Source organism: Oryctolagus cuniculus, chromosome 13, assembly GCF_051225735.1.
Source record: "Oryctolagus cuniculus isolate XC-2025 breed Fujian yellow rabbit chromosome 13, ASM5122573v1, whole genome shotgun sequence".
NCBI lineage: Eukaryota > Metazoa > Chordata > Mammalia > Lagomorpha > Leporidae > Oryctolagus > Oryctolagus cuniculus.
Genome location: NC_142879.1, coordinates 94,405,170 through 94,417,137, shown reverse-complemented (window position 1 = coordinate 94,417,137; position 11,968 = coordinate 94,405,170). Strand labels below are relative to the sequence as shown.

General features: G+C 40.6%; 1 pseudogene; it reads right to left on the bottom strand.

Annotated features, from left to right (window-relative positions):
- Nucleotides 1–797: 797 nt before the first annotated feature.
- On the bottom strand, nt 798–3,966 carry LOC149122754 (large ribosomal subunit protein eL31 pseudogene; annotated as a pseudogene).
- Nucleotides 3,967–11,968: the final 8,002 nt, after the last annotated feature.

Sequence of the window (11,968 nt, the reverse complement as noted above, 5' to 3'; positions counted from 1 at the left end):
GAGACAAAGAGAGATATCTTCCAACCGCTGGTTTACTCCCCAGATGGCTACAATGGTTGGGCCAGTCAGAAACCAAGATCCAAGAGCTTCATCCAGGTCTCTCATATGGTTTCAGGGGCCCAAGGAATTGAACCATCCCCCTCTCCCCGCTCTCCCTGGCACACGAGCAGGGAGCTGGATCAGAAGTGGAGCTGATGAGACTCAAACCAGTGCCCATATGGGATTCTGGCTCTGCAGGCCATTGCTTAATCTGCTGCGCCACAGCATCTACCCCATTCCTAACCATTGGTTTGACAAAGTTATAAAACAATGTTTTGCATATTATATTTGCAGCAATACTGATACACACAAATATTTCTTTTTTCTTCCTCTCTTTTTTATTTTCTTTTAAAAGTTTAGCTCTGATATTTAAGGGAGAACATGAAGCATTTGTCTTTCTAGATCTGGGTTATTTCACTCAGCATGATGTATTCCAGTTGCATCAATTTTGTTGCAAATGGTAGAATTCCACTATTTTTATAGCTGAATAATAATCCCTCCACTAAATAAATAATTCAACAATGAATACATAGTAAAACCACTGTTCTTCAAGAGTATAGACAAGGGCTATAAACAATAATCAAATCTCAAAATGTCAGTTTTGCTCATATATATTACATCTTGTTGTGGGAGTGGGCATGTGGACTGATAGAAGGAAGGACGTCTACATGCTGCTGCAATACCAAATGCCATTAAGGGGCTGATGGGTAATATAGGAGGGAAGACATGAGATACAAATTGTGTATACAGGCTTTTTTTCAGCTTTGCAACTTAAAGCAAAAGTTAGTTCTCATCCACATTGACTGTAGATTTTTGAAGATGGTGACAGGTGCATAGATAAACAAAGTGTAAGGCTTATTTGGTGAATTTTCATCCTCATTCCATTTTCTGGACAATCTCACATGGATACAGTGTGGGATCTTCCTTATTCCTTTGGCTCAGACTGCTTTGTTGAGCCTGGATCGATGTGCACACCTGGAGTCCCCATCTCTTTCATGGCAAGCTTCCAGATCTCTCTGAGTGCCTGAGGGGCTAGCTTCTTGAAGCCCACTTCATGGACGTGCTTGCGAATGCTGATGGTGTACTCTTGGGTCACCGCTTTGTTGATGACAGACCAGCCCTTATTCGTGGGAGCTGTCTTATAGAGCCCAAGTTAGAAAACATATGCAGACTTTTTTATTGACGGACAGTAGAAGACTGAAGAATACCCGATCCTGCTTAAGTAGAAAGCTGACTTTCAGCTTTAGAGCCAAGTGCTGAAATGCCTGATGGGAGATATTAAGACTCTGGAAATCTAGGCATTTTAAATATAAAATATCCCAAACTCTTAAAACATTGGCAACTATTTCAATTTAAAACCAGAATTCTGTATGGGCCAAACAAAATATAACCACAGACCAGACTTGGCTCGTGCTCTGCTATTTTGTGCAGTTGGAGTGAAATCATTTTGTTGTGGGTTATCTCACTACTCTTGAATGCTTTTGTGGACAGAGGGAGGAAAGGAACAGGTGGTAGCTGCTGGGATAGGCTTGGGGTTATGTTCCGTGTTTCTATAGGCCTTTTGTGCCTGCCTCTATGCCTACTTCTGATATCACAGATATTTCAGCACTGGTAGGTGAAATGTAGAAAAGAAGCCCACCTGAATTTGCCGATAGTGGACACAAGAGCTGATTTAGAAGACAACAGTTCCTCTTCCCAGGTCAGTCATTATGTAGGATTTTTTTCCAGGGCTGTACTGCTAATTGGGTTTCCAGAAAAATTCAAAAACTAATTTCTGTGGTGTAAATACCCCCACCATGACCAATCCAAGCTACTGGTGCAGCATCCCAGAGCCCAGAATTGGGAGGAGATGCACAGGCAACTCCCATGAGCCAGGAGGAGTCACCTCCAGCACACCACTGGGTGTGCCTTCTCCACATTCTGAGTTCTCTGAGGTTTGGTGTACAAGTGCTGTGTGTACAATCATGTGCCTGATTTTCACACAGTAGTCTAAAACCAGGGCTGCAAGGTCAAGAGTAACTTCATTATGAGTCAATAAAATCAGAATCTGGAAAGACCTACAAGTAATTTCCTTTTTCATACTCTACTGAGGGGATTTGTGTCCTAAAATTCATGCACACTGGAACCTCAGAAAATGATCATATTTGGAAATAGGGGTTTTGCAGATGTGAGTCATTAAAATGAGGTCATTGTGGGTGAGGAGAAGTTCCTGATCCAACAACCATGTCTTTATAATCATGCCATGGAGGGTGCAGAAAGATGGGGGAAAGGTGGTGTGATTATGGAGGCAGAGAAGTCACACAGCTGCAAGCCAGGAGACATGGGGAGTTGCTGACAACTCTCTGAACCGGGAAGCAGTCTCTCAGAGAGCCATCAGAGGGAGGATGACCTTGTCGACCCCTTGATTTTGGGCATCTGGCCCCCAGAACTACGAAGGAACACATCACCACTTAATTTGTTGTAACTTGCTATGACAGTCACAGGAAACTCAAGTTCCTTTCTTTTATGTGCCCACTAGAAAGCGACATTTTATAGGTAGTCAAGTTTGAGCATTTTTATGAGAATCATTTCAAAAAGATTTTCTAGTGACTTTGGCAAATATACACCAACAGGGGAATCAATGTGAAACAAATGTGTTTATAAAATCTCAATCTGCCACTTCATGGCCACCAGCCCCACACCTCCTCCTGAAGAAAGTATGGCTTCCATTTATTCAGAGTCTCCCACAGCACAGCACTACTACTCATTGATGTCAGTACTAGAACAACTTAGCACATATTAGCTATTGTGTATTGGTTCATTCATTCAACAGCTTCAAAGTGAATACATTTCATGCCAATTCTCACTTCAGCTGTTTGAACTAAGCAACAACAATCCTTAAAAATCTCTGAATATTTAAGCAAACTTCCTGAAGATCGTACTCCCCTCATCATTTCTTCCACGTGGTTGGAATTGGCTTCTTTTCACAGCAGTGAGGAGTGTGGTCTGGAGTGAAGTGAGGCAGAAGTAACAACTGGTGACATGACTGTGCCCCAGGGACTCAATGCATGCACCCTGCATGATGGTGCTACAGGCAAGCACTGCGTCTCATTTTCCCAGATACACTGCTAGATCCTTGTGCTCATCATGTTATCCTACACGGAGAGTCTTTCCCAGCACCCCACAGCCACCAGTGCAAAGTGAACAGGCTTGTTGTTGTTTAACACCCTCTGTAATCTGGCTTGGACTCTTTTCCACTTTGACTTTCAGTCTTCATCTATTTGAATGTCTGAATCTTTCCAGTGACAGTGGTTTCTGAACCTCTCCCTCCAGGATTTGCCCACTGCTCAGCCATTTGGTATGGGCACTGAACCACCACCCTGATCCATCCCAGGATTCTATCTTTCTGATTAAAAAAAAAAATAAACTTAGTTCTGCACAGTAAGTCACCCTTATCCTACTGGATGTCTCTCTGCTCCATCCTAATTCCTAGTGAGCCTCCTGCTTGGGTTTGTGTAACAACGTTTTTACAACATCCACCCAGATTGGGTGACTCCTTCATAACTTTTTTGCCTTTTTTTTTTTTTTTTGACAGGCAGAGTAGACAGTGAGAGAGAGAGAGACAGAGAGAAAGGGTCTTCCTTTTGCTGTTGGTTCACCCTCCAATGGCCGCCGCGGCCGGCGCACCGCGCTGATCTGATGGCAGGAGCCAGGTACTTATCCTGGTCTCCCGTGGGGTGCAGGGCCCAAGTACTTGGACCATCGTCCACTGCACTCCCTGGCCACAGCAGAGAGCTGGCCTGGAAGAGGGCAACCGGGAAAGAATCCGGCGCCCTGACCGGGACTAGAACCTGGTGTGTCGGTGCCGCAAGGCAGAGGGTTAGCCTAGTGAGCCACGGTGCTGGCCTTTTTTGCTTTTTAAGACTTACGTATATGGGCTGGCGCCATGACGCAGTAGGTTAATCGTCCACCTGTGGTGCTGGTATCCCATATGGGAGCCGGTTCTTGTCCTGCTGCTCCTCTTCCAATCCAGCTCTCTGCTGTGGCCTGGGAAAGCAGTAGAAGATGGCTCAAGTCCTTGGACCCCAGCACCCACATTGGAGACCTGGAGGAAGCACCTGGTTTCTGGATTCGGATCATTGCAGCTCTGGCTGTTGCAGAATTTGGGGAGTGAACCAATGGATGGAAGACCTTTCTCTCTGTTTCTCCCTTTTACTGTCTGTCTGTAACTCTGCCTCTCAAATAAAATATTTTTTTAAAAAAAGACTTACGTATTTGATACCATCTTAAGTGTTAAAGCGACCATATTAAGTGTTAAAGTGATCATGTAGGTAGGATAAATTGTTAAACGGATCATATAAATAAGATAAAGTGTCTGGTAATAATAATAATACATTGAATTAAAAAGGAGATGACTGCTATATTCCAAAAGCTACCTATGAAATTTATATTTATTAACTAAAAGCTTCCTAAAAAAAAAAGAGAGAGAGAGAGACTATTCCAACATGGGAATCAGTCCACACAGCAGACTCATAGAATGACAATCACTTTAAATAGCCCTGTGACCTCAGAAGCAGCCCATAAGGCATTCTGGTCTGGCTGAAAAGCCCATGAGCTGGGAAGAGTCATTATATTCCTAAAGTTTTATTTATGAAATTTATACTCATTACATAAAATATTTCTTTAGGAAAAAAGGTTTATGTATTCGAAAAGGAATAATGATTATAAAGTAGATTGAAATTACATTGCTGCAAACAGTAAAGGAAAACTTAAAGGAAGGAAGAAGGAGGTTTGAGAGACGGAGGGAAGTATGGTTATCAGAATCATATCTGTAAAATACAGGAAGTCCGTTCTCTTTATATTAATAAAAGTTCAAAAGGAAAAAAATAAAGAGGAAAGGAATAATGAGAGCAAGTGAGCAGCAAGGGAGAGAGAACGAGATCTTCTGTCTGCTGGTTCATTCTCCAAATGACTGCAACAGCCAGGAGGGCTGCATCAGGCTAAAACTAGGAGCCAGGAGCCACTCCAGGGTCTCCCAAAAGGGTGTCAGGGACCCAAGTACTTGACTCATCACCTGCTGCTTTCCCAGGTGCAACAGCAGGGCTTGGAAGTGGAGCAGCCAAGGCTCAAACCGGCACTGTGATATGAAAGCCTGCATTATAAGTAGCAGCCTAACCCACTCTTGGAGAAGGAAGAGCAACAGCCACACATCCGGTGTCTCACGATCCAGAGTCTGTATCTATTTCAACATGCATCATGTCAGTGGTGTGTTATCTGTCGTGGTTTATGTAAGTTGAAAAACTTAATAATTTTACTATCTGTAATCTTCATGAGAAACCATCTAAAATATCCATGAGCATATAGTATGAGATTATACATATATACATATGTATATATAATAAATGACTATATTATATATAATATGTGGATATATAATGCAAACTAACATACATATATAAAATATTATGTATATATCATGCCTATTTAATATAATACATAACAATTTATAATGATTTTTTATATTCTTATGTAATTTTATATAGTAAAATATCATGCTTATTTCATTGGAAACTATAGACTCCTGGAGGCGAATGTCCTGAGTCACCGTGTTTGTATTCCACACAGAGCCATGTGGAAGGAAGAAATTGAAATTGTAAGGCACCTTGGAGATCCTTTACTCAGATGCAGATAAAGAAAACCACCACCAGAGAATTAAAGAGATGCTAATACTGCCTAGGGCGTTTGTGATAGTGCAGGCTGAGAAACTAGGTCAACAGATTCCAGATGCAATTGCTTTTCTATGATTTCATACTTTTGCCTGTTATAGAGATATAAGTAATAGATGCTCAATCCTTATTATCAGCTGACTTGCTGGGCTTTTTATCTGTGTGAATTTTGACCAAAAACCTGCTCTGTTGGCTACTGATTTACAATCCAAATGCCTAGATGAATGATCGTCTTCCTTATAGATAACTCTTCTTCCTACGTTTTCTCTATCAAGACTAAAAGAATGTTCCTGTAGAGAACAGAATTTTGCAAAACATAAGAAACGTCATGATCACAATCTTCATTTAAAAATCATCTCTTTTCCCAAGGAAACAAACCAACTTAAAAGGAATAATCCAAATTCTTTTTTCTCCTTGTTGCTCCAAAGCTGTCTATTGTATAAGCTATATAAATGAAATCTTGGTGAAACATTTTCCCATGTTGCCTGTAGGAAGAATTGCACATCCTTTGCTTCAGAGTTCCTGTTGAGTTTTTTATATTCTGGAATAATAAGAATAACAAAAGGTCGTTGTTTGTTTTCAGCCCTGCAGCTGCAGATTGTGTTCAATGCTTTGGGGATTTGCTATTCTCTGCAACAAAGTTGACTTCACCTTCCTTGTCAACAGGCTGTTGCACCTGCATCACCTATCATCTTAATGCCTCTACCAGATATTTCCTGTTTAGCATTTTTATCCCATTCTTCTTTATTTTGCTATGGTCATCTTTTAATTTTTGTCTTTATTTCATTACTTTAGTAGTCCTGTATTCAGTTGTACTTCTCTTCTTTTTCATGGAAATTATCCAATCCGGAATGTCAGAAGATATGAAAATACAGGACTGTAGATATAACATAAAAATATTCATATATATATCTCAGCTATTTTGATAGAGATAGATATTTCCAGAACAAAAATATTTGAGGGTGAAATATCTAATAGAAAGTAAAAAATATTCTACATTTATATTTTTTCCTAGATATCTGAGCTTTCACTTGCTCAGTCACTGGTTTCTTACATCTCCTTTGGCATCTGCCTTACACTTGATCTTAGGCAAAAGGCCAGTAAGCGACTGGCCTCTGCCTTAAAGAATGGCATCCCCACATTCCTCAGACTAGAATGTTGTAGCAATCCTAGGATTCTCACAGCCATCTGGCCTTGATTCTTCCAGTTCACCTCCTTAGTGTCTTCTGGATCTCACTTTCCATTTTTCCATCTTTCAGTCACCATTTACTAGGATAATGACAACCACCTCCCCACTGTCCCCAATCTTGAGTCTTCCCAACCTATCCAAATCCAAGGCATTTTCCCCAGGGGGCCCTATCATCTTCCTAAAGTAAAAATCTGATCATGTAAACCCATTTCTCCAAATATTTCATTGATTTCCCTTTTGTTTTTGCAGGATTGGTATGAAATATAGAAATAGCTGCTTCTGCCTATAATTTGGCATTCCAATAAATCTACTTTCTTCAAAATTTGTTTGACATTTACTTAATGGGAGCAGGGTAAGTGAGAAATTGTTGTTGTTGTTTTTTTTTAACAAATGGTATCATTCTTCTGTATAAGGTAAGGAATTTACTGCATCCACTGAATATTAATAGAATGATCACCTGATAAGGAATAGTCTTTCTATTTGTAGTGTTATGGTGCCCAACCAATTGCTTAACATCTTTCAACAGTTTCTTCTTTTTAAAAAACAGCTACAGTGTTGGCATGGCCTTCGGTTGTACTGAATAAACAGAGCAGGACATCATAAAAACACTGCAGTGGCCCAGTGGGGTAACGCCTTGGCCTAGAGCACCAGCATCCCATATGGGCGCTGGTTTGAGGCCCAGCTGCTCCTCCTCCTGTCCAGCTCTCTACTATGCACTAGGAAAGCAGTGGAAGATGGCCCAAGTCCTTGGGCCCCTGAACCCACGTGGGAGACCAAGAAGAATCTCCTGACTCCTGGCTTCAGATCAGCACAGCTCCAGCTGCTGCGGCCATCTGGGTAGTGAACCATCGGATGGAAGTCCTCTCTCTCCTCTCTCTCTGCCTCTCCTCTCTCTCTGTAACTCTTTCAAATAAAAAAATCTTTAAATAAAAAAAAAACATTGCAGCAATTGTGTCTACACTGGTAGAATGTGTCAACTGAGGTTTATTAAATTATTTCTCCACTCATGACGTTGTCTGCTTCGTGAGCCACAGCATCAATATCTACTTCCCCAGTTTCGTTGGATGCAAAAACTGTAGAGTCAAAAGCAAAATGGAGTGAATATGGCTAAAAGCTAATTGCAGATATTTTGCTTCTGTACCTATTAGCTTTGCTTGCAAAAGGCTAAGGGTGTACCTTGTGAAACTATGCAGGCCCAAATTCCAAGGAACTAAGTTGACAGAAATGTGTCCTGCACTGTTATCTTACAACCATATGTTGGGTTTGTTATTGTTAACTGTTATCTTATAACAATATTCTGAGTTTTTTTTATTGTTCGCTGCATACAAGGGTTCGAAATTGTGAGCCCTAGTGAACAGAATACTATAAAAAAACTGTGTAACTCCCTGTTGGGGGCCGCACTCCGGTAAGGAGGGCGGTCCCGATCAGTTGTCTGTCCCGATCGGTCGCCAGTCCTGATCCATTGCCTTGCCTTTCATTTTCAATAAAATTCATGTGTGACTGTCACTGGTTTTTATAATATTCTGTTTTAGCTGATGAGTGGATGCAACAAAACAGCAGAGATCTGAATTAATGACAGCCTACTGACAGCTCTTTACGAAAGTTGGTGGCTGGAGCAGCTGCTGTTCTGGTCCCACTTCAACATGTCCTAGGTTGATAGGATGAGTTCTCCATTCTTCAGTATGACACTTGAGGTCCTCTAGATGTGCCTATACACACACACAAACATATATATACGTATATATATATGTATATATCTATATATATAATCAAAATAACTCCATTTCTTCACTGTTTACTCACTTCCCCTTTGTTATTCTGTGTATTCCTAGTCAAATGGAGTCAAGTTACCTTCCATAGCTGAGGGTTATGCAAGGATCCAACTAAATGGCCGATGGAAAATATTGTTTTAACGTTTCATCTGTACTAAACCTGTGCAGTTTTTTTTTCTTGTTATTGTTTCCTAAACAACATGGCATTAAATATTCTCTGTAATCTACAGATGATAAAGTGTAAGGGAAGATTGTGCAAGGGACTTGAGTGTCGTTGGATTGGGTATCTTCAGGGGATCCTGGAGATAATTCTCCTCAGATATTAAGGAGTGTTTATAGGTGAAACTTCAAAGAAGAGGCAGGCTGTCGATCTTGGAACTCTTCCTGCTGCCTGACATGCCCATTTTTTGGATTTACCTCAGATGAGCCTGATCTTTACTTACTTGTGGAAACAGATACTCTACCATAGATGCATAAGTAAGTTGTCTTTGATGGAGGGGTTGTATCCAGAGGAGTGGAAATGTGGAAAGACACAGGTAAACCAACAAAGGATAGGAAGGGGGTAGTGGTGGTAAATCCTAGACCAGTATTACAGTGAAGCCAGAAGATGGAAACTTTGCCGCACTCTCAGCCCCCTCCCCAACTTTCATGTCTCCTAATTCTGGCTTCTACTTGGGGACCCACAGGAAGCTTGTGAGATCTGAGGAATTCAGACCACATGACTGACTTTCCTGAGGCACAGAACAGGATGGAAAAGGATAAGAGAATATTGGGGGATTAAATATCATTCATCAAACTTCAGGCTAAATATGATGTCCTTAAAAGTTGCTCTATAAATTTAACCAAAGAAGTGAAAGATCTCTGTGATAAAAATTACGCAGCACTAATGAAAGAAATCCTTAATGACACAAAGCACTGGAAAGAGTCTTTTTGTTCACTCATTGAAAGAATTAATATTGCTAAAAGTGTCCATACTACTTAAAACAGTCTAGAGATTCAATACAATAAATATCAAAACACCAATGACATTCTTTACAGAATTAGAAACAAATAACCCAAAATTCTTATGGAACCACAAAAGACCCAGGTTAACCAAAGCAGTCCTGAGCAATAAAATAAAATAAAGGCATCACAATACCTGATTTTAAACCATAGGTAAAACTCTAGTAATTAAAACAGCATGGTACTAGCATAAACATTGAAACACAGGGGCCAGTGTTATGGACTAGCAGGTAAAGACTCTGCCTGTGGTGCCAGCATCCCATATGGGATGTCCTAGCTGTTCCAGTTCTAATACAACTCCCTGTTAATGGCTTAGCAAAAGCAATGGAAGATGGCCCAAGTGTGTGGGCCCCTACCACCGTTGTGGGAGACCTGAATGAAGCTCCTGGCTTTAGCCTGATCTAGTGCTGGCTGTTGTTGCACTCTGGGGGTGAACCAGCAGAAGAAAGATCTTTCTCTCTCTCTCTCTCTCTCTCTCTCTTTGTACTCTGAATTTCAAATAAAAAATAAAAATAAAAACACCCTGAGACATAGATCAAAGGCACAAAATCGAGAATCTGTATATTAATCTATGTACATAGGTTTCAGAAAGGATAGTGCTTTCAATAAGTGGTGGTGGCCAAGTGGATATATATATGCAGAAAAATGAACTTAGATTGCTTCCTCTACCCATGTACAAAAATCAACTCAAGATGAATCAAAGACCTAAATATAAGACCTGAAACTATGAAACTGCTAAAAGAAATCATGGTGGAAACACTTCAAGATGTTTATGTAAGCAATGATTTTTTAGAAAAGACCCCCAAAGTACAGACAACTAGAGCAAACTAGACAAAAGGCATTATATCGAATCCAGAAGTGTCTACACAGCAAAGAAAATAATCACTAGAGTGGAGACATATGTGACAGGATGGGAGAAAATATCTGCAAGCTATTTATCTGACAAAGGACTAATATCCAGAATATATCTAGAAGAAGTCTAAACACTGAAAAACAATGACAGCAACAGCTAAATTAATAAATGGACAAAGGACCTGTATAGACAGTTCTCCAAAGACGAATATAAGTGGTCAATAAAAATATGATCAACATCACTAACTGTTGGAAATACAAATCAAAATCACAATAAAATATCAACTCACCCTTGTTAAAAAGGCCAAAAAACAGAAAACAAAAAAAAGATCAGATGTCATAAATGCTGCTCAGGTAGTACAGAAAAGGGAACTCTTGTGCACTGATAATGGGAACGTAGCTTAGCATAGCCACTATGGAAAACAATATGGCATTTTCTCTTGTTAAAACATTTTATTTATTTATTTGAGAGGTAGAGTTACAGAGAGAGAGAGAGAGAGACAAAGAAGAGAGAGAGTGAGAAGTTTTCCATCCACTGGCTCACTCCCCAAATGGCTACAACTGCTGGAGCTGAGTCAATCTGAAGCCAGGAGCAAGGAGCGTCTAGCTTTTCCTTACAGGTGCACGGACCCCAGCACTTGGGCCATCTTTCACTGCTTTCCTCGGCTGTTTTCAGGGAGCTGGATTGGAAAAGGAACAGCAGGGACACTAATCAGTGCCCATATGGGATGCTGGTACTGTAGGCAGAGGCTTAACCTGCTACGCCACAGTGTGAGCTCCTGGAGACTTCTTAAAAATCTAGAAATAGAGCTGCCATATGATCCAGCAACCCCACTATCGGGTATATCCAAAAGACATGAAAGCGTTGTATCAAAGCGATCCTTATTGCAGCACCATCCATGATGGCTAAGATACAGACTCTACTCCAGTGTCCATCCTCAGATGAATGGATAAAGAATTGTGGTACATACAAACAATGGAATACTATGCAGACATAAAAATGAAATCTTGTTATTGGCAGCAAAATGGATGGACCAGGAGGACATTGTGTTAAGTGAAATAAGACAGACACATACTGTAACATTCTCCCTCATATGTGGGAGCTAGAAAACAACTCAATCTGAACATATAATTGTGATTAATATAGTCTGGAAGAGATGAGGGGGCTGGGGAAGAGTTTGGATAATGGGTACTAAATCAAAGTCAGACGGTAGGGGAATAAGTTTCCTAGTACTACACAGCACAGTGGGGAGACCATAGTTCACAACAACCTAGCATACACTACATGAACAAATAGAAGAGAGAAGCTCCACACCTCCATTCGTAAAGTAATGTCAAAGAAGCAGATATGTGGATTACCCCATCTTGATCAGTACACATTATATAAATGCCTTGAGACATCACATGCA